The sequence below is a fragment of the Mastomys coucha genome, unplaced genomic scaffold, assembly GCF_008632895.1.
Source record: "Mastomys coucha isolate ucsf_1 unplaced genomic scaffold, UCSF_Mcou_1 pScaffold5, whole genome shotgun sequence".
Classification (NCBI taxonomy): domain Eukaryota; kingdom Metazoa; phylum Chordata; class Mammalia; order Rodentia; family Muridae; genus Mastomys; species Mastomys coucha.
The window spans coordinates 28,214,211-28,238,212 of NW_022196911.1; the positions used below are offsets into that span (position 1 = coordinate 28,214,211).

The window sequence follows — 24,002 nt, forward strand, 5'->3', positions numbered from 1 at the left end:
CCTGAATGAAAGTGGCCCTAAGGACACATAAAGAGTGGCATTATTGTCCATGTGACCTTCATGGGTGAAAGTGTGTCACTGGGGGATGGGCTTTGAGATCTCAGAAGCTCAAGCCAGGCCTAGTGGTTCACTGTCTCTTCCTGCTACCTACAGATCCAGATGTGGAACACTCATCCACCACTCCACAACCGTGTCTGCCTGCATGCTGTCATGCTTCGGGCTGTGATGGTAATGGACTGAACCTCTGAACTGTAACCCAGACCCAATGAAATGTTTTCCTTTATAAGATGCCATGTGTGGTCCCCACCACAGTCATGGTGTGACAGTCACAGCAATAAAACCCCAACTAAGACACACATTGACCAACTTTATGCGGCACATGACTCTTTCTGTTTACAGCATTCGTTGTCCAAGCTCTTCAGATCCTTCATGGCGAAGCCTCTTTCTACCCTTAGCAGGCCAAGCTCTTCTCTGCCTGCATTGTGGGTGGCTAAGAAATCATGAAAGCATGGTCTCAGGTGGCGTGTTGTCCTGTATGCAAGAGCCTGTATATCATCTTCAGGCATGGGAAGAACTGATACCTCCAACAGGGAGGTGGGGGCCACTTCTGCAGGCCTTGGAGTTCAGGGGACTTCAGCTGTTGAATCTAGATGTTTCCAGCCAGGACTCAAGGTACTACTTCTCAGTGGTCCAGCCCTTGACTTAACAATTCTGCCTACGACTGGGAGCAGTCTTCAGCTTCTGATGTTTCCATGAGAGGCTGCTTTTGCTGCAGAGGGTGGGTGACTGTCACTACTAGCCTTTCAAAGCTTTTCTCAAGAGCATCGATGATCATCTCCATGACAACCATCCTGTCCTGTGGTCCCAAACTTCTCCAAAGTCTACAGCAATGCGCCCACTCATGTGTTTCCTGCCCGCCTACCATCCCACAAGACTGTAAAGGATCAGGCCACAGCAGTGCAGTCTTCCTGCAGTGACAAATTACACTCCATTAGTCACAGGTCAAACAGTTACCCAGAAGTGCTTAGCTCTAACCTTCCATGGCGGAGTCTGCCTCCGCCCACCATCTCAGGCCGGATGCTAAGAAGAGAGCCAATGAGGCAGACAGGACTCACTGGGGAGATCTCTTGGGAGCACATCTATCTAGAGAGAAGGGAACCAGGGAAGAAAGAGCAAGAGTCCAATGGTGATGCCATATGGCCAAGCACCCAGGGGTGGCTCTGGGTGTGCCTGTGGTAGGCATGCCCTTTACAGATGGCTTAGTTGGCAATCAGAAGTCTGAAGTTTGGTGTCCCTGCACCAGCCACCTGTTATCCTCTGCAGGGAGAGTTGAACCTGAGGATGACAGTAATAAAGGAAAGTATTGTGACATCTGCTATGATGAAAGAACTGATGTAAGACATCACAGGGGAGTGAGATTGACTCATTTTTGTTTGTTTGTTTGGTTGGTTTTGGTTTTTCGAGACAGAGTTTCTCTGTGTAGCCCTAGCTGTCCTGGAATTCACTATGTAGACCAGGCTGGCCTCAAACTGAGATTGACTCATTTTGAATACAGTGTGTATCCTGGTTGGGTTTTTTTGTTTTTGTTTTTTCTGTCACCTTGACAAAAGTTAAGAGTTATCCTGAAAGAGGAACCTCAGTGGAGAAAATACCTCTGTCAGATGGTCTGTGGGCAAGTCTGTAGTGCATTTTCTTGTTTAGGGATTGATGTGGGTAGGCCCAGCCTCTGGAAGTGTGAAGACAGTACCGCCCCAGGGCATGTAATTCTGAGCTGTATAAGAAAGCAGGCTGAATAGGCCATGAGGAGCAAGCCAGGAAGCAGCGGTCCTCTACAGCTTCTCTTTCCTTCAGTTCCTGCCTTTAGGTTCCTGCCTTGCATTTCTGCCCTGACTTCCATCATGGATGGAGTGTGACCTGGAAGTGTAAGATGAGAAACCCTTTCCTCTCTAAGTTGTTTTTGGCCATGGTGTTTTATCATAGCAACAGGACCCTAATACACTGATGATTTATAAACCATTCTCCATGGAGAGATTGAGAGGTGGAGAACCCACTAAGAGGACCTGTGGAGGGTGGGGAAATTCTTGCTTGATTGGCAGGCTGAGGGAGGTGAGCAGACACCCAGGGCTGGCAATTCTTGCTAAGTAGACTTTGTGAGATTCTTATGTTCACCATTTAGAGAAGGACAGACTTAGTCCAGAAAAACAAAAGGCTCAGGAAAGCCTAAATCAAGTTTGTTCCAGATGAGAGTCTTTGTCAAGGGCAACTAACTCATAGAGTGAGTCTCAGCCAGGAGGTGTCATGAAGTATTGGGAGTGAGGGTCTGGGTCTCACAGATAGCCCAGATCTACCAATGTGTCGTTAAGGATTCTCTTTGCCTATTGCCTGGTATGGTGGTTTGAATGAGAACTGTCCCCCATAGACTCTTGTAGTTACCACGCTCAGTCCCCAGTTGATGGTGTTATTTGAGGAAGTTAGGGACTGTTTAGGGGGTACAGCCTTGCTGGAAGAAGTATATCACTGGGAGTAGGTTTTGGGAATCAAAAGATTTGCCCTACTTCCTATTCTCATCTGCTTCCTGTGTACAAACAAAATGTGACCAGACAGCCCTGCCCCTCATGTCTGCCCTCCTTTATGGACACTATCCTGTTGGAACTGGAAGCCAAAACAAATGAGTTTTCAGTTATGTTGCTTTTGCTCTTGGTGTCATATCACAACAACAGAAAAATAACAGATGCCTCAAGTCATGTGGGGGTGGCTATTTTCTGGCCTTTGCATTCCTCCAACCAATACTATCTGGGTGGAGGCACATAGAAGACTAAGGCTGAAGAAAAAAAGAAATGGGGTTCTTGTAATAGTTGGAGCCAGACTGGAAACTGGGTTACTTAAGCCAATATCCTTTCTTCCAGTGCCAGCTAATGAGTAAATTGAGTTGATTGGTGTCTGAGCCTCTCCCAAGTGGGAGACAGATAATTGACCATCTGGAATAGGTTGTGCCACAGAGCTGGGGGTGGTGGTGGTGGTAGTTCTTACCCATTGCAAGGAGCCAGAGGGGCAAAGGGGGCACATGTGTCCAGGAGAAGCCTGTGGAGCAGGTAGAAAATCAAGTGGCTTCATGGGACTCAGGAAAACAAATGGAACCCAGATTTCCCAGGGTTTTCTGGCTTTGCAGCACAAAGGTATTTTACTTCCAATGCACATCCAGCACAGGGCTTTGGGCTCCTTGGTGCTTGTCTGACTTTAGAGAATCTATGAGTGTCCCATGTGGATCCACAAACCATCCTTTTGGATGACTTCACGCTTCCCTTGATAACGGCTGCTGCTTAGAAAGCTGCTCAGGGGTACTCAGGACCAAGGTCAACACCACAGTGACCTTCTCAAGATGCAGACATGGGATGAGAGTACAGGACCCCAACTGCTCCCAGCAGTCCATGTGGGGCTGGGATGACAGCAGCACAGAAGCGGAGGGGAGGGGCCTTCTGAGAAAGGAAGCTTTCTAAAGCTTTGGAGCACCCCAGGAAGTGAGCTTCTCTTCACAGGAGCATGTCAAAGGGCAACTCATAGCCATCCTGCATCCATCAGAGGCACCTTCTCAGGACGGAGTTGACTCTGTGGACTAGGGATGGGAAGACCAAAGAGCCCCAAGTCCTTGAGACATCACTAAAAGTTCCAATAAATAAAACTTGAAGTGAGCCCCCTCCCTCGTCTATTTTCTATGACAGACACTTGGGCTATCTTAAACCAGCTTAATTTATTAGAAGCATTTTGATTTTTGTTTTTGTTTTTGTTGTTGTTGCTTTGGTTCTTCGAGACAAGGTTTGTCTGTGTAACCTTGGCTGTCTTAGACAGAACTCACAGAGATCTACCTGTCTCTACCTCCCAAGCGCTGGGATTAAAAGCATCTGCCACTATTGCCTGACTGCATTTTTGTTTTTTAAAAGAGAGATAAATTTCCTTTTCCTTCCAAAAATTAAATGACATGTATTTATTTGTCTCTGTGTGTATGCATTTGGATGTGTACCATGATCCACATGTGGATGGAGACCAGAGGACAGCTTTCAGGACTTTGTTCTCTTTTTTCACCACGTGGGCGGAGGGGCTTGAGTCTCAGTGGTCATCAGTCTTAGTGGCAAGCACCTTTACCCACTGAGCCATCTTGCCAGCCCAGAATTTTAGATCTTAATGTTATTAAGCCCTTTCTAATCCTGTGCAAAGATTTGGTTCTGTGTTTGCAAGCATCTCCTCTCTTCTATCCAGGACCCTCCACCCCTGACGGCCCCTCCTGCTGGCCATTCCTGGGTGTTCAGTCATAGTTCAAATCTTTGTTAAAAGTTCCAGAAGAGTATTCAAAAGCTCATGACAGGCAGAGAATGGCTCAACGGCTTGAGAGTCTGGGGTTGAGAATGGGAACTCAGAACAAAGACCCTCATCTGGCCTCTGGAATCAGATTTCAAATCCCATTTCTATCACCATAAGACCAGGGAACAAAGCACTCTGTGCCTACATGCTTGTGTTCTCAAGTAGGTTTGTAATGGCAGCTATCAGAAGGCTTATGAGGATTAGGTGAGATTGCACATGGAGTTGTATCTTAGCATCATGGAGAGTTGTTGGTTCCAGGACCTGAGGTTATCCAACCCCACAGATACTCATTTCTCCAATAAAGTGGCATATCTTCTTATAACCTGTGTGCTTTCATATACATTAAACAATGTCAGACCTTATGTAATGTGCATGCTGTATAGATAGCTGTTAGACCCCAGTGCTTCAGGAGAACGAAAAAGGGGAAATGTCTCTCCTGAAGATTTTGTGTCTTCACTTGGGCAGACCCATTAGGTGCAGAATGCAGATGTGCAGATGGCTGGAGCGGTCGCTTCCATAGCAAGTGCTGCTTATCAACAACGCCAGCTGTGATTGGCTGCTCTAGGAGGTAAGCTGCCGGGAGCTGAGTGAGCGGTGAGCACAGGGTATGGCTTCCTATCTCCCAGTCTTAGCTCTTTCTCCGCCAGCCGGGTGAGGCACACTGGCCAGGAAGAGAACTGGCAAGCCTTCCTTCCTGCGGCCTCCTTACTCCACTTGCTCTTTTGTACTTTTTACAGTGAACCCAAAGAGTTCCGCGGTGGCAGTGGGTGGGGCGGAGGGTGGGTAAGCAGCCGGCTGTTATTTTTGAGACTCTGGCCCCTTCCCTCTGTGTGAGGAATCAATCTGGATTGGAGTGTTCTGAAGGCGTCAGAAGGTGGCTGACCACAACCTTAATGGTCTTCTTTTCATCTTGCTTGGCCCCTGCCACATCTTTATTGCGTTTATAGACTCCCTTTCCCCCTTTCTTTTAAAAATCATTGTTTATTTGCAGAGTCACTAGTTTAAAACTTGTGCAAGACCTTAAAGGCCATTTTTGCCTCAGTCTAGTCCGAAAGGCAGGGACCGGGGTTCTTACATAATGCAGCTGAAGGCTTTGGAAACAGATTCCCAGCAAGCATTTAACAGGGCAGTTGTTATATAACGGGCAGAACAGCTCCTGTCATCCGTTTGACTTGTCATTCAAAGTGGAGGGATAAAGCCACCGAAGACCATGCTGACAAAGCAACTGACCGCTTCCACTCTTTTTGCCTTGGGTCTCCTGAGGACCCCCCGAGGCTACACAACTGAATCTGCTGCTACCCGGTGTACTGAAAGGACCGGGCAGAGGCAGTGCTCAACTGGGTCATCTCTTGCAGACAACTGGCTTTGTTTATTTTCTCTTTCCACCGCCTTGGCCAGTGGAATCTCATTAATTGGTCTGTTGTTTCGGCATCGGGTAACTGACACTTACAGGCAAGTTGTTACCAGTTTGGTGGGGAGGACGTCTGTCAAGCATGTTGATCCACCCTAGCCAGTCCAGAGTCCTATGGAGACGCACTGCTATAGTTACAGAATGATAGCAGCACCCTGTGGTGCTTTGCTGGGACACAAATGTCACAGCTGTAGCCCCGCGCCCACTCTTCATGAAACAGGCCCTACTGGTTAGCTTTGGGGGGAAGCTGATTGGTGGGGTGGTTCTAGAAAGAGCGTTGTTGCAAGGCTCAGGAGTCAACTGCCCTGTGATGCAGGACTTCCAGTTGCTGCTCTTGGGCACAGCTTGAGCACAGGGGGTAACGAGGAGCAGTCAAGAGCAAGCCGGCTGGTCTAAGTATGTCTGTTTCGAAGTCAGAGTGTGATAAAAGGAAGGCTGTGTGGGGCCAGACCATGAAAGGCCTCAGCAACTGTTAGTCTGGTATCTTTGTCTATTTTTGCTGCTAGAACAGAAAACCCGAGACTGAGAAGTTTATAAAGAAAAAAGAGCTATCTCTTGGTAGATGGCTTTGGATGCTGGAAGCTCAGGGTCAGATGGGCTCGTGTCCTGAGGGCTTTGTGATGCTTCAGTTCGTAGCAGAGAGGGGGCAGGGTGAGTGGTGCATGTTGGGAGTGGGGTGGAATGTAAGGAGGACCTAATTGCCTCTTAGAGGCCCCACCTCTCAATGAAATCTCACTGTGATCTTAGCAGGGGTGAGCCATTATCCAAACTAGCATCTGGATCCTCTCAGCTGTTGAAAGGCCACCAATTGATAGCAATGTGACAAACATTAGTGTGCCGAGACTGGAGTAAGCCTGAGTGTTGAGGTCAGAAACTCAACGGCCACACCTGAACTGTCTACTCTTTCACTGTCTCCCATCCTTCATTGCAGTCTTTCTTGCTACAGGTGACCAATGGGCCAGGAGCATGGTCAGAGAGACCAGGACTCTATTCCTTCTCAAGGTGTCTCCCTTGACCGCGTGACCGGATCGTGTGACAGTCTCTGGACCTGTCACTGTAGCCAAGGGTCTGGGAAATCATGTGTCCATCTTTGTATTCATTCGGCTGGGTCATCAGTGGTAGCCGATACAGCTAGAAGTGATGTGGTGGCTCATATCCTGGAGGCTCATATCCTGGAGCACAACACTTGGGATGTTCAGGCAGAAGGATTTCCATAAGTTCAAGGTCAACTTGGCTTCAGAGTGAGTTTCAGGCTAGTCTGGAGGGCTGCAGAATGAGAACCCTGTTTTAAGAAACAATGACATAGCGCGCTAGTTCTTGGAGGGAGTTCGTGGGTTTCTCCAGCAGCAGGTTTGATCAAGAATGCTTTGGAAGTAGAGTTGAGCCTATAAGGACTACATCTGAACTAACCATGGACAGAGTTCTCTTCCTTGCCAGTACTCTCTAGACAATACATAAGATCTAACGTTTTATATTGCTGCCTGTACAGTGGACACAAAACAGCACATCACTTACTGCATTACACTGCGTGGGCTATTAGACAGACGTGGAGGTGATCGGTGGTATCACCAGCATATGCACAGGGCATCAGCAAATGCTGCATCCTTGGATTTTAGCATCCATGAGGATCTGAATCCATCCCTCTGTGGATCCCTAAGGAAGGTGGGCATGCAGCTTATTCAGGAGACACATGACCTAGAAGAGCCTCCTTTAGGCCTGAGCTGTGGTGCTGTGAGCCACGGAGAGCTCAGTGTTAATCAACAAAAGCAAGTGTTACGTGTACGCATGTGTATACTCATGTATGTACTATAGGTGAACATAATAGAACAGGAACAGACATACAAGGTTACACACTGTATGAATCTGTTGAGAAAATGTGATCGTGAGACGGTCCCTGATCTCACTCACAGGTAGAGTCAGAAAAGTTTGACCTCCTACAGCTGGAGGTAGAACCACCATAACAAGATGCTGAGGGTCAGGGGAAGGGCAGGAAAGGTTGATCAGTGAGCACTCGGTTATGGATTATGGGTAGGCAGGAGCGAGCAATGACCAAGAACACAGTGGGATGGCTCAGCAGGTAACAGTGCTTGTCATGCAAGCCTGAGGACCTGAGTTCGATCTCCATATGCCACAGTGGAAGGAGAGAACTGACTCCCGAGTATTATTCTTGACCTGTGTGTGTGTGTGTGTGTGTGTGTGTGTGTGTGTGTGTGTGTGTATGTGTGTGCTCACACACAAATTTAAAAAGATGGATGTTTAGGGCTGTGTCTAGCATGGTGGACTTGCATGGCCCTGGGTTTGATTATCAGAACTGCTGGAAGGAGAAATTGAGGAGACAGATTGGTTTAAGACAATTTGAATGTTACACAACGTACACACATACTGAAATATGACACAGCACTCCAGTGATACATGCAATTTTCATGCTTCAAAGCACTTGTTAAAACAATTTAAAAAAGAAAAGAATAGAAGAAAAAGTGACCAGAGACTTGCAGACATCTGTTTGCAGGTGGCTTCAAGCAGAGGAGGGGAGGATGTGATTTTGCCTGTGATAGTCCCTCTGGCTACTGGCTGGGCTTGATGGGAGGAGCCAAGACCGAAGGCTGAAGGAGGTTCTAGATACTTCTGGGAGATAATGAGACCCATGCCAGGAATGACACCCAGGAGGAGGTGTGTGTACAGATAGATCGGTATGGTCATCCCTCAGTGTGTGTGTGGGGACTGGCTTCAGGCCGGCTGTGGATGCAAAGGCCACAGGTGCTCAGGCCCTGTGCACAGTCCCTTGGGTACCTAACCTTTACGTCACTTAGGAATCCTGACACTGTGTAAGAAGTTCTAACCACAGCATCAAGGCAACAGCAAAATTCACATATGTTCAGTACCCGGCACTTCTTTCTGGATATTTTCGGTTTGTGATTGGTTGAGCTGCACATGGAGAATCCAGGGTACAGAGGACAAATGGTAACAGTTAAAGTTGATGAGAGCACTGGGTAGGGTGGGGTGGTGGTGGTTATGGGGACAGCAAAGCAGGGCCCCAAACAATTCAGAGTCTTGAAGGTCTACATTTGACTTTTTATTATTATTATTAAATAAATGTCTCATTTCTGCACCATGTGTTTCCTTCCAGGAGAAGTGGTGGGGACGCTCGGCCCCCAGAGGGGGGCTGAGCAGCTGTGCAGGGCTGGCGGCTGGGGACAGCACACAGTCTGCCCCAGCCTCTGTAAATGCAGGCGGAACCAGCTGTGTTTTTCCTAACCCTTACATCACCGCCGTCATAAAATGCTGTGGGGAGGAGAGGGGACGGTGCGGATGGTCTCAGCTGTGATGAGGGAGACAAAGGGGTTCAGGGGTTCAGTGTGGAACATGCAGTCACCACTGCAGCCACTGAGGAGGGGAGCCAAGCTGTACCATGTAGGCTGCATTTGATGCCCTCCTACTATCGCCTCTCCCACACTCTCTAAGTCAATCAGTTCCTAGCTTTATACAGACTCTTTAGTTCAAACCTGGCCTTTGAACTCCATTGGCATGCTTGCAGCAACGTGCCAAGCTGGTGTGGAAAGCCCTCCTTTTGCCCTCCCTATACTCCTCCTTCAAACCCCTGCCCTCCTTGGCTTTGGAATGTGGGGTCTGTGCTGGATCCCTGGAACTTTACTGTCTGCTCATGGCTTCTGGGGATACCCAGAATGCCTCACATTGGCTTATCCTCTAGAGAGAAGCACATCCTACCCCACTATCAGTGTGATTTCTCTCAGAATTGGGCAAAACTCATTTTACAGTGTCTGAAGACATGCTCACCTGCAAACCCCCTTGAACAGGGCCCTGGGCCAGGTGCTTGCTTACAAACACACATGTAAAATGCATATCCCCTTGGGAAGTATCAATTGTTGGTAATATTTTTAGGGTGTCCACATGTGTCAGGCCTTGTGCTAAGTGGTTTTTTTATTCAACTGAGTCACCCCCATGACCACTTTATCAGGGGGCTTCTACTACAAACACAGGGATCAAAGGGATGGGGGGGTGTTGTTGTTGTTGGTGGTGTTGCTGTCAGACCCTCTGCTCATGGTGGGTGAGTCAGGATATGAACACAGGCTGGCCGATCCAGAGCTGAACTGCCTGCTTGATTACTGAATGAAAAAAGAAATGAAAAATAAAGCAAGTGTGACTCTTCCTAGGTAGAGGAGAGGAGAGAGTTTCTTATAGATATGTGGGCAAGCAGAGCCCACAGGGCAGGGACATCTGGGAGAGTCCAGAGTGGACAGGAGCCTGAGCTGGTCCATGTGGGAGAGGGGGAAGGTAAGGGAGAGGGGAAACGGGGGGAAGGGAGAGGGGCAAGAAGGGGACCACATACAGCAGGCCCAAAGTACAAAATGGTTGGATTATATAGGGAAGAGTTGGGGGGAGGGTGCCAACCAGGACTGAGGGATGCTGGGAAAACCTGACAGCCAGGCCCACTATGTTAAATAGGCACCTCAGCCATTTTTCCCCTGGGTTTAAGACCTAACATTTCTGAGTCATATTATTGCCACTGATAAACATTCTCTAGAACCTGTGATCTTACTACTGTGCATGGAGGGCCAGAATATGGAGGAACCAGGGAATGAAAAAAAATCCAATAATTCAGGTCAAGCAGGATGTCTTGTCTCTCGACACACATTTTTTTCCATCCTGTATTATTATGGATAGGCGTTTCTTTTCACCCAAATCACACCTACTCTCCTCATTGCAAATATTTGAAGCATCAGAACCAGGGAAGATCCCCTTCCTGCCTCCACTGTTCCTGGAGATGGCATCTGTCCGTTCTCCCAGTCTCTCTGTGTCAACTAAGTCTGTGTGTCAGGATAGCTCTGGTACTTCTTCCTTCCTAGGCAGAACCGTCACATCTGTATTGTTTCGTAACTTAACTTTGTGTCAATACATGTATCCTAAAAGTCTTTTCACCTGAGTCCCTGGGGGTCTCACCAGTTCATACAAATGATAACATAGTATTCTATCCTTGGGGGTCTCTCTCATTCATATGAATGGTCACATAGTATTCCAGATTATGGATTTGCCATGATTTATTTAACCCATGTGACTGGCACTTTCTCAATAACACAGATCATTTGAAAAAGTTAATTACCCATGGTTACCAAGTGCTAATAAAATAAATTGAGGAAGGCTGTCAAAGGCAGAATACTAATTAGACTTTGAGAAAAGAGAATTGCACGTCTCTAGCTTGGACCTCCACGTTACCCATTGCAGTATCTGTTCTGTTGGGAAGGTGCTCCTCTGTTGCCTCTGCCTTTTATCCTAGCCTTTCTGTCCAGGAGGTAAAAGACCTCAGAGTCTCCAACCCCAGCATCTTTCTGCTGCCCCGAGAAGGTGGACCAGCTGCAGACTGTCTGAGTTCCAAAACCTTCCTGGCACCAGGACAAGAGCTGGTTAAACTTTGTCATGTAAGAGGTGCCAGAAAGCAACTCAAATTCCACACAGCCAATCTCACTCAGTTTTACTCAGTAAAACCCAAACACCCATTTTTGTTGAGACGTTGGCGAGCCCTGGGTCCCGCCAAGGGTCTGCGCGCGCCTCTGCACATGTCTGAAATATGTCAGGCAGGTGTTTCCAAAGAGACCTTCTGCTCCAGGGAAATATATCCTGATGTAATCTTACTAATTTGGCTTTTGCCTAACTTTCAAGAGAGCTGGCTGTTTGTCATGCTTGTCATGGGAACAGTCCCCGGCTACTTCAGATGGGGCTTTGTAATGTGAGCTGGTAAAACCCTGCAGGTGCCTTCGGTCTGTTTTCATTACACAGCTCATATTTGTTTACTTTAATGTGCTTCTCAGGAGGAAGAAAAAAAAAGAAGAGGTCGGGATGGGCTTAACAGGTCATTTTTTATTTTATTTTAAGGATATGGGTTTCTATTAAGAAAATTAGCCTTTAGCTCTGCGTTGCAGGAATCCTCTTGGTGGTAGGAAACAGGTCCTGAGAGGATGTGTTTCACAGAGCAGTTCCCCCAGACACACGCTCAGGAGCGACGTACCTGCAGCCTTGGCAGAGGCATCAGTTAGAGAGCGGCCAGCAGTGTTTTCCTTGCTAATTCTTGGCTACTGAACAGGGGTTACCCAAAGCTCCCTTTTCCCCCTCAAAGTTAGGCAGCTCTGAAAAAAATCGTAAAATTATGAATTCAATTTTGTCTCCAATCAAAGGAGGGGAAATAGTTCTCGAGATGCAAAGGTCATGTGCTGGCTGGAAGGGCCGCTCCACACACTCCCATGTGTTTACAGAACACCCACAGCCAGCTCGTGAACAGGAAGGGGCTAGGGGTGAGTGTGGGGACCAGTGGGGAAGGGAAGATGGCTGCTACTGGGCTAGTGAGGGGGTTTCCCTGAGGATGGAGAGGAGGCCGACTGATTGCTCATCAGGCTAAGGTACTTGCACAGTTAGCCTGGAGACCTGAGTTCCGTCTCCAGAACCAATGTAAAGACAGAAGGAGAAACTGACGCCACAAAGTTGCTCTCTGACATGGGTGTATACACAAACACACACTAGTAGTAATACTAACAGTAGTAGTAGTAGTAGTAAAGTAGTGGTGTAGTGTAGGAGTAGTGTAGAATAGTAGTAATGTATTATAGAAGGTTAGGATAGTAGTGTAGTATAGAAGTAGTGTAGTATAGTAGTAGTATAGTAGTAGTAGTAGCAGCAGCATAGTAGTAACAGTAGCATAGAAGTTGTGGCAGCATAGCAGTAGTAGTAGTAGCATAGTAGTAGTAGTGCAGTATAGTAATAATATAGCAATAGGATAGTAGTAGTGCAGTACTAGTAGCAGCATAGTAGTAACAGTAGTATAGAACTACTTGTAATATAGTATAGTAGTAGCATAGTAGCAGCAGCAGCATTATAGTAATAGTAGCATAGTAGCATAGTAGTAGCAGTGTAGTAGTAGTATAGTAATAGTAGCATAGTAGTAGTGTAGTAATAGTATAGTAATTGTAGCATAGTAGAAGTAGTAGTGTAGTAGTAGTAGCAGTAGTAGTAAGTAGTGTGTGGTAGTAGTGTAGTAGTAGTAGTAGCAGTAGTAATGTGGTAGTAATGTGGTAGTAGTGTAGTAGTAGCTTAGTAGCATAGTATTAGTATAATAGTAGTAGTGTAGTAGTAGCAGCAGCAGCATAGTAACATATTAGTAGTATAGTACTAGTAGTGTAGTAGTAGTGCAGTAGTAAAGTAGTAGTAATGTAGTAGTAATGTAGTAGTAGTAGTAGCAGTAGTAGTAGTAGTAGTCGTAGTAATATAGTGCTAGTAACACTTTTTTTTAAAGTTACAAAGAGAGAGGAGGGAAATGAAATGTGAACCAGGACATAGCTCTAGGATTACTTAGTGCAGGTTAAAGCCATGAGTTGCCATCATCAGTGTAAAATATGTTATGTGTTTGTTATCATGGGCTTGACTGTTTCCTGGGAATCAGTTAAACCCAGGTCCCAATTTCCTGTCCTTTGTAAGGAATTCCTGTTCTGGTCTTACCAGGTCGCTGGCGGCCAGTTTTTGTTTTATGCCATCTTCTATCTTCATGTCCCCATGGGCTGATCTGGATCTGGTTCATCTCTGTCTGTGAAGAAAGCTTGGCACCTTCACCAGTTCCCACAAGAAAGCCTGTCCCCAACATGTCATGACTTTAGGGACATTGTTGATGATTGGTGAGGTCATAAAGAGCAGCTGTGTTCCAAACCACAGAGCCTTCCACCACCGGGGTCTCTCTGGATTCCCTTTTTTTCTTTCAGAGAAATCAAAGGTTTTCTTTTCCTCCCATGGGAGTCCCTTCCTGTTATGTCCTGCTACCTGTGGGTCTCTTCTGCAGCTCACACCTTTGCCTTACCAAGGTGTAATAGTAAGATGTTTACCTTCTATGCAAATGGCTCCGCAAAGCATTTAAAACACTGCTCCACAGGTCTAGGTGTGATCACAGCTAACTGCCACTGGAAAAGGCCTTTATAGATCAGTAGACAGCTGTCCAGGAAGGGTAAGAGACTTGTTTACTGTCACTGTGAGGTAGGAGACCAAAGCCCCTGATTCCTGTCCTGGCTCCAGGTCCACTTCCCTGCATTTCTCTGGGACTACTTTGCCCCGATGGAGTACCACACAGGCACAGACTGTAACTGTGCCCCATGCTTTTCCCTGCTGGAGTCTCTCTTACACATGTTCCTCCCTCCCCACTGCCCACCTATCTCAGGGAGGAGGGAGTGTAGAGCAAGAACCCAGCTGCTTGGCCTGAAGCCACCAAGGCTGGCTTATTGGATGAAATCATTATGCAACGTAAGAGAGCATTTGAAACTGACCATGAAGGAATAAAACCTACACTCTAAGAAGTGTCATGCTGATTATTGAGCTTATTGAATGAATCGTGATTATGATCCAGTTAAATGCATGACCTTTAAGGGAAGAGATTGGTGAATTAATTCCAGGCATACCTGTGCATTGTTTGGGTTAGGAGCTAGACAACTGGTGTGGTGGTTTGAATATGCTTGACCCATGGGAAGTGGCACTATTAGGAGGTGTGGCTTTGTTGGAGGAAGTGAGTCACTATGCAGGCAGGGTTTGAAGGCTCCTACTCTCAAGCTCTGCCTAGTGCAGAAGAGTCAGTCTTCTCCTGGCTGCCTTTAGATCAAGATGTAGATCTCTCAGCTCCTTCTCCAGCCCCATGTCTGCCTGGATGCTGCCAGGCTTCCTGCCATAATAATGGACTGACCTCTGAAACTGTAATCCAGTCCCAATGAAATGTTTTCTTTTATAAATGTTGCTTTGGCCATAATGTCTTTTCATAGCAATGGAAATCCTAACTAAGATAACTGAATAACACACCAGCACAGCATTATATGAATGGATGGAATACTATCAATCTGCTCTGAGAAGTTGTGGATGGCTTCTAGTACTTCAGTGCTAAGAACAATGCTGCTTTGGTAATTTTGATCATCAGTTTTGGTCCATATGCATAATTGTCCTTCAGCATCCAAGAAGGATTAGCTTTAGGATCCACAGATTACAGAATACAAAGATTTAGGAGGTGTATAGTATGCAAGCACACACACACACACACACACACACGCACAGAGGCACATCTATATGTGCATGTACATACATGCATGAATGTAGTGACAATTTTGGAATTTTTGTTTTTTTAAAAAAACACAGAAATAGTATAAAAATATTTTATTGCTTTAATCCCAGGTGTGGGATATGGGGCTGCTTCAGATTGTCTATAGCAATATATGATTTGCCTTGTGCAGCTACACATGAGTGTGTGCACACCAGGGCAAATGCATGTGGGTACATACACAGACACACACATGTGCACACACATGCATAAGTACACACAAGTGCACACATACATAGGACTTGCATATTATCCTACTCAACTTTATATTTTAAAGTTTCTAGAATATTTATATGTAATATCTAACAGGATGTAAATGTTAAGTAATAGTTTTGAAGTATAATGTTTATTAATTCTTTGAGAATTTTGTACAATGTATTTTAATCATATTATCCCTCATTCCACTCCTATAGCTCCCCTGCCCTCTCAACTTCATGACTTTACTCTTTAAAAAAAAATTACTTAGTCCAATTTGTACTGCCCACATACTCACCGGTGTGGACCAGGCACTAGACCTTAATGTATCTACTTGGGGGCTACACCTTTAACTAAAACTTAGTCTCCCCGCCCCCTAGAACCTATCAATATTTGATAGCTTCTCAGCTGGGTTGGGGCTCACAAGTCCCTCCTTCCCCCATGCTAGAATGTTCACTGGTTTGATTTTGTGTGGACAGTCACAGCCGCTCTGAGTCCTGAGTCCAGCCATGGAGAGAATACAATGTTTCACTTTGGTCCCCTTCAACCTTTGCTCTTAGGATTTCCCGTGCAGAGATGGCTGGGAGCCTTGCAGGGGGGCAGTGATACAGCTGTAGCATTTGTGGCTGGGCACTCCACTGTCTTCACTTTGAGCAGCTGTGAGTTGTTGTATTAGCCACCTTCTGCTGCACAGAGAAACATCTCTGGTGAGGTGTAAGAGCGGCACTAATCTCTGGGTGGAAAGATAACAGTTTACAGGGCAGTTTGACACCATGTTCATTTAGCAGAACAGTAGTAGTCTTATCCTTGGGGCTCAGGAGCTCACAGCCATGGCTCTTGGTCAGATTTACTGTATAGTATGTTTCTAGTCACTATTGTACCCGTGAGTATTTCCTGAGTTGCCTCTTATTATTGGAGCTCCCAGATTCACAGGGGGATCAGACCATTGATGTGCACCCCGCCTTTGACCCCCTCCCCTCCAGCAGCCTATATGACACCTTCTGGTACTGTGAAAGCTAGCCAGCAGGGGCAGCTTCCTGGTCAGCATCAACTTGGTTTCTCTTTATCCTATGACCAAAGTGTGTGTTGTCTTCAGTAATAGGGCCTTACCATTGAGTCCTGGTGGACAAATGAGCAGTGACAGCTGTCTGTGTTGTTTTGGAGTCTCCCAGACACCCCTGACCAACAAGTCAAAGGAAGGTACCTCACATGTAGCATTGGGCTTTCCATTTAGCCAAGTATGTCTTCTGCAAGGAACACTGGCCCCTGTGTAGGGTGACCCCAATAAACTGTCTTGTGTACACACACACACACACACACACACACACACAAAGTATATGTGTGAAGCTGATTGGTTGATTGATTCGTTTTTCGAGACAGTGTTTCTCTGTGTAACAGTCCCTGACTGTCCTGGACTCACTCTGTAGACCAGACTGGCCTCAAACTCCCAGAAATCTGCTTGCCTCTGTCTCCTGAGTGCTGGGATTAAAGTTGTGCACCACCAAGCCCAGCTAGTATAAAGCTTGTTTTAAAAGTATGTTTCTATGATGCTTTTCCAAACCCTTACTGTTGTTTATCCCTCTCCCACCCGCATCCCCTGTCGACATACTAGTTTTTATACCGTACTCTATTTGAATGGTGAGAAGACAAAGTCTGTCTATGTTCTGTGAAAATGTGGTTGAACTCACAAATGGGGACTCTGGGATGTGGAGGGCTCCTGTGTGTGTATTTTTGAAAGCATATATTTGGAGTAAGATTTTTGATTCAAAATCCATGTGAGGGGCTAGAGAGATGGCTCAGAGGTTAATATCACAGACTGCTCTTCCAGAGGTCCTGAGTTCAATTCCCAGCAACCACATGGTAGCTCACAACCATCTGTAATGGGATCCGATGCCCTCTTCTGGTGTGTCTGAAGAGAGCGACTCACATACATAAAATAAATAAATGAACCTTTAAAAAAAATCCATATGAGGTGCTTGAAATAATGTCTGCCTTGTTGATTTTTAAGATCTCTTTACATATGTACAACATGGCTCTGATAGCCTTTTCACTTTCTTCGCATTGTCATTTGGTGAGCAGCCATTCCTAAGCTTTGGAAAAGTCTAACTTATGAATCTAACTTTATGCTTAGTGGTCTTTGTGTTTTAGAAAAGCCTTGTTGCAGCACGAGCAGGTTCCCAGGCATGTCCCAGGACCCTTCCCGACAGACTCTCTTCACGGAAATCAGATTCTACATGAGATATGAGGGCAGAGCCGATGTCTGCATAGCTGTAGAGGTGCAGCTGATCTAGCATGGCCTGCAGATGACTTCATTCTTTCCACACAGCTCTGACACACAGCCTGTGCTGTACCAAGGCCCTGTATGGATTTGGGTCTGGCCCAGTGTGTGGTGTGGGATGAACCTTTTCTCCCCCAGCTCCTATGGTGTTGAGGTCATGTTAGAAGAGTATTTTAAATGACAACGTATGGTTGGGCTGACTCCTACATGACTATGAATGCTTCCCTTTTAAAGATTTATTTTTATGCATTTTTAAATTATGTGTGTGTGCGTATCTGGGTGTGGATGTGAGTGCGGGTGTCTGTGGAGGCCAGAAGAGGGCATCAGATTCCCTGGAGCTGGAGTTTCAGGTTGATTGTGAGCCCTCAGTGTTCCAGGGACACTGGGTGTGGGTCCCAGGGACTGAACTTGGGTCCTTTAAAAAAAAAAGCACATACTCTTAACTGCTAAGCCATCTCTTCAGTGCCAAATTATTATTCTTTATGCCTACCAACACTTCTAAGTCTAATTTACCTGATGTTAGTAAGGATACATCTATTACTTAAAATGATCTATAATCTACTTTTTAGTGTTTCATAGATATATTTCTCTTTCTACTTTCAGCCTCTCTGGGTCTTTTATTTGTGTGTCTCATAAGCATACATCTGAAAAAAAAATCCCGATGAGCCATCTTTCTGCTTTCATTCAGAATATTCAATCTGTTTTTAGGTTGGTCCTCTTTCTTTTTCTTAACATATTTACTAATATCACTGAAGAGTTCTTTGAAATGTCTAATAGTGTACAGGAAAGATGCAAACTGTCCAAAAGTGTGTGTTGGCAGGTTGGAGGATACAAAATGTACTTTCAGTTATGACCTTAACTCTTTACAACTATGCTTTTTTGGGGTTTGGGGTGGTACATGGATCACTGTTTGAATAGGTTGAACCGTGGTCATCCTCAAATACAATACAAATGCGTGCAGCTCGGTGGCTCTGCGTCCATTTTCCATGTTTCCCAACCATCACTATGTGACTCTGGAAGGCTTTGTCTCCCCAAATGGAAGCTCTATATCTGCTAAGACTCTCTCTGCCTCCGCCTCTGCCAGCCCCCGAAGCCACTGCAAGCTACTGCTGTGTTTCTTGTCTCCAGTGTGCTTTAAAAAGCAAGCAAGCAAGCAAGCAAGCAAACAAAAAATCCCTTCTTTTACCTGCTCCCTGCTCTCCGATTTTGCTAAAAAGCAGAAACTAAGATGCTTTCTGGAAAGGATGTAAGTGTGGAGATGAGTCCCTGAGCACCGGATCAGAGGGAGGAGGGAAGGCTCCTCTAGGGACAATAACTCATAGGTGACCTTTGCTACCCCGGGCAGGCAGGCTCTGAGAAAGAGGCTGCTACTCTGTGAGCTGTCCAGGATCTAACCAGAGCTCAGTGGAGGGAGCCAGTTTTGTCTGCTTTTCCACCCCTGGGAACTCATGAGGTCACAAGCTGTGTTGATTCCAGTCTCCAAAATGTTCCTCCTGCGCACCATAGCTCGACTCACTCTGGTAGTCACCAGCGCTATCTAATGATGAGCACATGTGTGCCCAGAAAGTTTGAAGCTGAATTTCTACTGGTTGTCTGATCCTCTCCTCCTACCCCAGCTTCGTGAGCTCCTCTCTGTCCCTTGTAACTAGCTACAGCAGAGAAATGGTGGGCCGCTCTAGTTTTCAGGTGTAGGCCTGGAGTCAAAGCAGGCTGAAGGGAAGTGCAGGCTCAGGGCCCAGCGCAGGGCTACTGGGAAATATGTGAACGATAGATTCGCTGGGTCTCGAGTGGCTTTAATGACCAAGGTGAGAGAAGAGAAGGAATAACGAGTGACATTTATATAGTGTGTTGCAGTTTACATAGCTCTTGTGTGTATATTACCTCATTTATCCCGGAAGGAGCCCAGGGTGGGGTCCGGGCACGTGGCAGGAGTTCGCCTGTCTGAGTTTGCACCCTGGCCCTGCCACTTTACTGTGTGACCCTGGAATCTTTCTGCATCTATATCCCAGTTTCTTTCAGTGTGCGGGAAGGTACGGATGGTGACTATCCTGTAGCCCTGTGATGAATGAGCTAATGCCTGTAAAACAGTCAGAAGAGTGCCAGGAGCATAGTAAACACTAAGTAAAAGTTGGCTTTTATTACCTCATCCTCTCAATGGGCCCAGGAGATGTGGAGACATACCCCGTTTTATAGGCAAGCAGAACAGAGCACAGAGGACGGCGAGACCTGTCTGAGGTCACCCAGCAAAGACATAGGAATGAAAGGCAAGGACCAGGTCTGTTTGAGGCCAAAGCCCTAACCGAATAGCTCTTCGTGCCAGCCCCTGTACGTTCCACTTAGACTCTCAAACAAGAGGCACACATCCTGCAGCAATGGCCCATGCACCAGCATGTTAAAAAGAACTATTCGTCTGGATAATCAAGACCTGAGTGAGGTCAGCATAGCTGGGGAAGCACTTTTATGCAGCCTGAGTGGGATGCAAAATGAGGGCAGTGTACCAGGGCAGCCCTGTGTCTGTTAAGTTGGAACATGTTGTGACCATGAACGGACTTACGTACATCTCACTGGCTGGAGGCCAGTCACTTGACATGGCTGCTTGGTGCCATTAAGAGACACTGTGAACATGGGGTATATGAGGCAGTTCAGGTACACTCTTTTGGTATAAGTGGGAGGGTTAAACTCTGCGATGACCACACGTGAGGTCTGCTGGTGCCATTTCAAGTGCACACATAGCACATCACAATGCTGTTGTGTTTTCCTATGACCAACATCACCACACATGTAAGCAATGCACTGGACCATAACACGATAGTGGCTTCAGACATTCCTTAGTGATAAGGAATAGGAAGGTTTGGGCTCTAATATATAATTTTACAGGTCTGTTGTTGTACAACCTGTCATTATGTAACAAATGGCTTCTTAACTCTCATTTCTTCATCTTCTGGTTTCTCTCCATTCTGTCCATGCTTGGACAGACCTGACCCCACTCCTGGCTTGAGGAACAGAACACGACACAGGTCTGGCTAATCAGAGCATGGGCATGTGTCACAGTGTAAAAGGGCCACAGGACACAGCCACTGGAGGAGAGACACTGTCCTTCTGAAGAGATGCAGGGCTCTTTGAAGTCATCTTGCAATGAAGCCTCGGTGACAGGGACAATCTCACTGGAGCTGGGGCTGGCCCAGAGTCCACGGTAGGTTGCTGGCCTGGGTTTTTCTATGATTGCATCTAGCACTAAGTGTCTAGCTTTATAGACCTATGTGTTCTCAATAGACCGATAGCTACTTAAAAAAAAGAAACTAAGGCCTCAAGGCCTGGAGTGGGTGGGCCAGCCAGAACACAGGTGACTCCCAATGTTTCATGGGAAGGACAGGGGTGCTCTGCTCAGAAGGCTGGCGTCTGAAGGGAGCCTCTGCCTTTCCCTGCCTGCAGGCAGGGAAGTGTTTGCTCATGGAAATGTCACAACAGAAGGGATTCTGGTGCCCTGGGAAGGCGTCTGTGACTCCATCCCTCATCACCGTCAATTGTCCTCCTGACAGCCGGATTGGAACCAAATTGGATTTAATACATTTCACAATTTTGTTGAACAAATTTGTGGATTAAGGGAACAAATTAAATCCACATTTTTATTTGGCATCATCAAAAATGTGACATGCAAACTGAAAATGGACATTCCTGGTCTTAGAATAGACATAGTATATCCCAAACTCTTGCTTCTCAGAATTTTCTTTTCCAGGGTGATTTTTTTCCCTGAGACTTTTGGGAAGTCTGATTCCAGATCTTATCTGAGAGCTGGACTGTGGTTCTCAGGTCAAGGCTGAGCCTTAGCATCCCTCATTGAGATACGGATGCTTTCTGCCCCACCCTGCGTTCAATTCAGCTTTCCCACCTTTTCCCACAGGCTGTAACCTGGTTTATGATCCAGGCCCCGTGGTTGGACTAGCAGATATAACACGTTAGAGTCAACCCCAGTGCCCTATCCTTTCTCTGAACTCCGAGGTTAGCCAATAAATATTTATATAGCTCATTGGTAATTAATTAGGCGACTCTGGCACTCCATTCAATGGCTTGTAAATCAATGTAGATATTTCATTTTTCCTACCTCTGTTTCTTGGCTTCCCCATAGCAGGACAAGCTATTAGTGGGCAGGAAACATGATTCTACTTGGCTGTATGTGTGCCCTACATGTAGTAGCATGCAATGAATATTTATGCCCTTATAAATTTAATTGACATATGATTACTCAACACTAAAATGCAAATTTTTAAGAGAGAAAGGAGCTTATTTTGGCCAGGTTGAATGAACAGAAGAAACCTAGAGAATGGTGGCCTCGATGCCAAGCAGGCTTAAAACCTGGCTCCCACTTATAGGTAGGAGAGGCTAACGCTAATGTGACCACTCAGGTGCCTCAGTCTCCACTTCATGAACTGGAAATATCACTAGCTATTGACCAAATCCCTACCACAGCACAGGAAACAGCCTCTGAACATTAGCCACCCCCAGTCTTCAGAAGTATACACACCTGTGCCTAACTGGACAGAGCCAAAATAGATTTCATCTAGAGAATTGGATTCTCATTCTTCAAAGATTTATTCATATATCTGTGTGTGTGCATGCATATCATGTGTATGGACAGAAGAGGGCATCAGATCCCCTGGATCTGGATCTGGACTTACAAGAATTTGTGAGCCACCTGATAGAGTGCTGAGAACTGAATTCAGGTCCTCTGCAAGATCTGTCAGTGTTCTTAATAGCTGAACCACCTCTACAGTCCCTCCCTCCAGACTATCTGGTGTTAGCTAAACAGAAGAGCCGGAGGGACGGTAGAGGGACGGTAGAGGGACGCTAGAGAGGATTACCTAATGTGTTTATTGAGTAAAGACAGAGGAGACCCCGTCAGTTGAAGCTAATTAAAAGGCTTTAATTATCTGCAATGCTGACTTCATGTTCTAGATCCCCAAGACAAAGAGAAGAAATGTAGGTAACTGGGAGTCTTGACATTTTCCCCACTGGCCCCTTTCATCCCAACAAGACCAAGCCCGTCTCTTGCCCTGTTCCATTCTGCTGCAGTTAGGACCTCAAACCACTGCTTAGCTTATGAGCAGAAGAAAGCAAGTCCGGAGGCCTGGGGAGCAGCTCTCTGGACTTTCTTAGAGCATCCTGCTATCATTCTCTCAGCCCTGCCTATGTCGTTGCCCACTGCACAGTGTCCACCCAATTCTTCCCTTTCTTCTCTGGAAACTGCAGCTGCTTGCTCCATGATCTTCTTGTTCACTGCCCTCTGAAGTTACCTTCCTTCAGTTTCTCATTAGCCTGTGATCTTATTCCTTGGTGACTGACACATACAGTCCAATACTTGTAAAAAATGCCTATGTGGCATGCATGTGATTCTCTCTCCATATATATATATATATGTGTGTGTGTGTGTGTGTGTGTATATATATGTATATTTATATACATATATATATGTATACATATATATATGTATACATATATATATGTATATGTATGATGTGTGCGTGCGTGTGTGCGTGTAGACCTGAGGTTGGCATTGGGCATTAGATATCTTCCTTGATTGCTCTCCACCTTATTCATTGAGACACAGCCCCTCAGTTGAGCCCAGAGCTCTTAGGCACAGCTAGTCTGACTAGCCATCTTGCTATGGAGATGCCTTGTCTCCCATTGCCCAGTGCTGGTTTACGTCAAGGGGCCAGAAGGTCACTTTCTGTAATTTTATTAGCCCTATCCAGGAGCAGAGGGCCAAAACTGAAGAATCCACAGCTATTGCTGTGGCTTATTTTGCGTTTTTAAAAAAACAATTGAAATGAATTTATTTCTCATGCTGTATATTCTGATCATGGCTTCCTCTCCCTCATCGCCTCCCCTGAACCTCCTCATCTCCTCAGCCACCCAACTCCAGGCCTTCTTCCTTTCTTTAGAGAACAAAGAGGTCAATGAACAAACAAACCGGAATCAAACAAAACAAGCAAGCAGAGAAAAGAAGAAAAGAAAAGAAAAAACAAAGAAACATACACACACAACAAAAAACCATAAAAACACAAAACCAGCAGCCATAATAGATAAGCAAAAGACGAGTAAGGTTATAAATATCCCCAAAGCATTATGACAAAAAACTCCAAAAAAAAAAAATACCATTGAGTTCATTTCGTGTTGGCCATTTCCTGCTGGGCCTGATCTGAAGTATGGTTTGTATACCAAGTAAGACTCCATTAGAGAAAACCAGTATTTCCTTTCTAAGTAGTTGTCAGTTGGAGACATCTTCTAGTTAGGGACTGGGATTTAAGTCCATTTTTCCCCTCTCTGTTCTGGGACCTTATCTGGTTTGGACCTGTGCAGGGTTTAGATAATTTTTGAATTGTGGAATATTTGCATTACCTAAGGAGAGGACTGAGGGATGGGGCACCGACGAACCACATAGTTTATGATTCATGTACAAAAATGCCCATACAGCCATGCTCACTTAATACAATATTTTTAGGTTCTGTGCTTCTCATGAGGACAGTTGTGAACTTTCCACTTGTGGCTGTGGCTGTGCTCAAAAAGTCTCAGACTTGGGAATGTTCCAGGTCTTGAATTTTCAGACGCAGAAATAACCTGGTTGAATAACATAAACT

The 24,002-nt window shown here is 45.9% G+C and overlaps 3 long non-coding RNA genes across 3 annotated transcripts; all 3 read right to left on the reverse strand.

Annotated features, from left to right (window-relative positions):
- Positions 1-354: 354 nt before the first annotated feature.
- Positions 355-1,313, reverse strand: LOC116077967. The gene is made up of 2 exons (XR_004113390.1): positions 1,036-1,313; positions 355-769 (listed from the first exon to the last, which is right to left on the reverse strand). It is a non-coding gene; the product is annotated as an uncharacterized LOC116077967 (long non-coding RNA).
- Positions 1,314-9,687: 8,374 nt separating this feature from the next.
- LOC116078270 lies at positions 9,688-10,593 on the reverse strand. The gene is made up of 2 exons (XR_004113471.1): positions 10,480-10,593; positions 9,688-9,891 (listed from the first exon to the last, which is right to left on the reverse strand). It is a non-coding gene; the product is annotated as an uncharacterized LOC116078270 (long non-coding RNA).
- Positions 10,594-11,621: 1,028 nt separating this feature from the next.
- LOC116078269 lies at positions 11,622-13,427 on the reverse strand. Its single transcript, XR_004113470.1, has 2 exons — positions 13,268-13,427; positions 11,622-11,907 (listed from the first exon to the last, which is right to left on the reverse strand). It is a non-coding gene; the product is annotated as an uncharacterized LOC116078269 (long non-coding RNA).
- Between the last annotated feature and the right edge of the window lie 10,575 nt (positions 13,428-24,002).